This window comes from Stenella coeruleoalba, assembly GCF_951394435.1.
Source record: "Stenella coeruleoalba genome assembly, chromosome: 16".
Lineage (NCBI taxonomy): Eukaryota > Metazoa > Chordata > Mammalia > Artiodactyla > Delphinidae > Stenella > Stenella coeruleoalba.
The window spans coordinates 8828902-8833136 of NC_137162.1; the positions used below are offsets into that span (position 1 = coordinate 8828902).

The 4235-nt window shown below is 38.0% G+C and overlaps 1 pseudogene across 1 annotated transcript; it reads left to right on the plus strand.

Annotated features, from left to right (window-relative positions):
* Positions 1–229: 229 nt before the first annotated feature.
* LOC307175100 (60S ribosomal export protein NMD3-like) lies at positions 230–3954 on the plus strand (annotated as a pseudogene). The gene has a single exon. The product of its transcript is annotated as a 60S ribosomal export protein NMD3-like (transcript).
* Positions 3955–4235: the final 281 nt, after the last annotated feature.

A 4235-nucleotide genomic window follows, 5' to 3' on the forward strand; every position in this document is an offset into this window, starting at 1 on the left:
ACCATCTGTAAAAAGATTTTGGGGACAACTGGAGAAATTTAAGTATGGAAAGGATATGTGATCATATTAAGAAATTATTGCTCATTTTGTTTGCTGATAATGGCATAGTGGTTATATTAAGGGGAAAATTTTCTTGTCGGCTAAGTATTTCTAAGTGGTGAGACATGACATCTGGGATTTTCTATAAAATATTCCATAATAATAATAACAATAGTAATAATAGTAATAATGAGAGGGTTAGATGAAATAACATTGCCAAAATGTTATTGTTACTGCTGGCTATGTGTAATGTTTTAATGATCTCATAGTTTAAAAGAAGGATAAAATACTGAGAAACTTTGTTATTTGTTAATAGAAGTATGCATGTTAAAATGTTAAAGGTAGCCACTAAACAAACAGAAATAACCCATATCACTTCCAAATCTTGATTAATCCAGTGAGGGGTAGTTAGGGGAAGTATTCAGAAGTAAACCCAGGTAAACCAAAATCTCAGGGAACTGGGAAGGGATGGTTCTATGTACAAAGCGCGATAAAATTATCATTCCACAAGTCAAGAAATAATTCACAAAGAACTGAGCAGGCCCTTTCTCTGATGGTGACTCTCTAGCCGTGGGTCATGAGGGGCCCCTGAAATCGTGGATTAGAAGTTTGTGCTTACACTAAAATCAGCATGTCCCAATCAGTCACTAATGGACCCCTGCCTGCCAGAGACAGCCCAGAGCTCCCAGCTGGACTTGGCCAAATCACGGTCAGGCATGTTCTGACACCCAAAGTACTTCTCCCTTATGGGTTGTACATATGGTGACCCACATGGCAACTCTACAGCTTCAGTCTTACTATCTTCACTTCACAGAGGAGAAAACTGAGGCATAATGTGGGACAGCGTTTGTCCACGGTGACACAGCTAGGAGGTGGTGAAGTTAGAATTCATCTGATGGAACAGTCAAAAGAGTACGAATGGATGTTGAGAAGCCCAGGTCTGTCCAATAAACCCAACCCTGAAAGTGAGAGCTTAATAATGAGAAAGAAAACGGAGTGACGAGACTGTAAGGGCTTCTATATTTGGGCCGCACGAGCCTGTGTGGAATAGGAATGGTGCTTTGCTGGTGCAAATTACAAAATAAGAACTGGGCGATAGGAACTGGTCCTGCCGCGGTTTTTCAGCACATCTGGGTCTGGCCCAGAGGCGCTAAGATATACAGAAAAATGGAGTATATGACAGAACCCGTGAAGCACACACCTGGACACATCTTGTGCTGCGACCGTGGTGCCCCGATTAGTCCAAATCCTGCCAGTATTTGTGTGGCTTGCCTGCGAAGTAAAGTAGATATCAGCCAAGGCATTCCGAAACAAGTCTCTCTTATCTTTCAGCAAACAATGTCAAAGATATTTCCAGCCACCAGGAACTTGGGCACAACGTGCCTTAGAATCCAAGGAACTTCTTGCTTTGTGTTTGAAAATATTCAAAGCTCCTCTGAGTAACATACGTCTTGTAGATGCAAGCTTTGTTTGGACTGAGCCCCGTTCTAAGAGACTTAAAGTTAAACTAACTCTTCAGAAAGAGGTGATGAATGGTGCTATCCTTCAGCAAGTGTTTGTGGCGGATTATGTTGTTCAGGCCCGGATGTGTGGAGACTGCCACAGAGTGGAAGCTGAGGATTTCTGGAAGGCTGTGGTGCAAGTCAGGCAAACGACTTTGCACAAAAGAACTTGCTACTGTCTAGAACAGCTGATTTTGAAATGTGGCATGCACCGGAATACATTTCGTATCAAAGAGATTCATGATGGGCTGGATTTCTATTATTCCTCAAAACAACATGCTCAGAAGATGGTAGAATTTCTTCAGTGTACTGTTCCCACTAGATACAAAGCTTCACAGGGACTGATCTCTCAGGATATCCATAGTAACACATACAATTACAAAAGCACCTTTTCTGTGGAAATTGTTCCAATATGCAAGGATAATGTTGTTTGTCTGTCTGCAAGACTGGCACAAATCCTGGGAAACATGAACCAGATTTGTGTGTGTATTCGAGTAACCAGCGTCATCCATCTCATAGATCCAAATACCCTACAAGTTGCAGATATTGATGGGAGCGCTTTCTGGAGTCACCCTTTCAATAGTTTATGCCACATCCCAAACAGCTAGAGGAGTTTATTGTTATGGAATGCAGCATAGTCCGAGATCTAAAACGCAGTGCAGGTGCTGGAATGGTATCATAAAAGCATACCCTCGGGGAAGTCTGGGTACAGAAAACATCTGAAATGAGTACAGATAAACAGTATTTTTGTCGTACTCATTTGGGACATCTTCTGAATCCTGGAGACCTGGTGTTGGGGTTTGATCTGGCCAACTGTAACTTAAATGATGAGCATATCAACAAAATGAAATCAGATAGAGTCCTAGATGTGGTGCTAGTCAAGAAGAGCTATGACCGTACCAAACGTCAGTGTCTTAGAAACCGGAAACTGAAAGAGCTTGCAAGAGATAGAGAAAACATGGATACAGATGATGAAAGGCAATACCCAGATTTCCTTGAAGATTTGGAAGAAGATGAGGCAATTAGAAAAAGTGTGAATATTTATAGAGATTCAACGATTCCTGTGGAAAGTGACACAGATGATGAAGGAGCACCTCGAATTAGTCTGGCTGAGATGCTTGAAGACCTTCACATTTCCCCAAGATGCTACTGGTGAAGAAGGTGAATCGATGATGACCTAATGAGATCATGTTGTAGATGGTTTCCACATCCATAGGCTCAGAATGTTGGACAAAATAATTTTACTGTCTATTCTGTCTATGCCTTCATATTGAGAGAAGAGAAATGTAGTTTTAAACCTGAATAAATATGACTATTTTGATTGCTCACTCGAAGCACTGAAAAAGGTTGATGGTTTGGAAGTTTTAGATTAAAAAATATTATGCAGAATGTAATTATTACTGATATTTATTTACATATGGAATTTTATCAGCTTGCTTTTTTATGAGGCACTAGTATTTTCACATACTATAGCTCTGGGTTTAAAAGCTCACAAGTTGTGATTCCTGGGAGGTTACCTAAATCTTCAAGCAGAAAACAAGCTTTTAGATTGTTTTTATATTGATAGCTTTAGTAGAAGAGCATATGAAGAATCATTTTTCATATGAACTTGCCGTGCACTTAGTCCAATTTAGATCATTTTTATGTCCTTGGGATAAAAACCTTAGGGTTCAGTTTATCATTGGATATTCACTAGGAAAGTTATCTTTTTTATTCGTAATATTTGCATCTTCAAAAGCTGTTAAGCTGGGGATTATCTTAATTTTCACTGCAGAAGAAAGTATATTTAAAATATTTGTAGATTTGTAGCAAACAGTATTTAAAGGTTAAATAACAATTTGTACCTTTGTCGTTTAGGCTTTTGCCAGCAGCTTAGTGAAGTAGCTGTTTATGTCATAAAAATGTCTTCCTATCACTTCAGGGATTTTGCTTTTAAATTTTTGGTTTACAAATTGAGAAGGAATTCTCTCTTTTTAAGTTTCTATCACTGAACACATCACCATCAAAAAGAATATTAGAATCCAGCATATAGATGATGAAGTAATAAAAGTGATCTTCATGCTTTATAAAACCATGAATCAGATTTGAATGAGGAATGCCTTCCGCATCCTTGAAGGAAAAGCATTGGCTTGGGTTTTAAAGTGTTCTGAAAATGAAGTATTAAGAACCTATTTCTGTAAGCAAGATCAGACTTACTAAGCATGCCAGAACTAAGAGCTAATTCATAAATCCTATATATACCACTAAATAAGGAAATTAAGTAAGTACTGAATGGAACATTTTCCTTTTTTTAAGATCAGACTCCCTAATTCTGAAGTTTCAAATAAAGGCCTGTGCTTTCTAAAGTGAAAAAAATGAACAAAGAGGCACGGTGTAGGTGGTGCAATTTGAGTTTATAATATCAAAACTGTAGAGTATTTTGTTGTTTCACAAGTTCTCACTGACCACGTAGAGATGGGGAAACTTCAATACCCAGACATGTGCTGGATGCCTACATAGTTGCTTCAATTCATTCTCAGAAGAAGATGGGATAAAAGTTATGAACTATATATATATATATATATATATATATATATATATATATATATACTTTATATATATATAAAACACTATTCTGGATAATCATCTGATTAAGAAGCTGTAGGTAAAATTCTTACATTGGAAGGGAGAGTAATTTTTAGGCACTGATGCCAG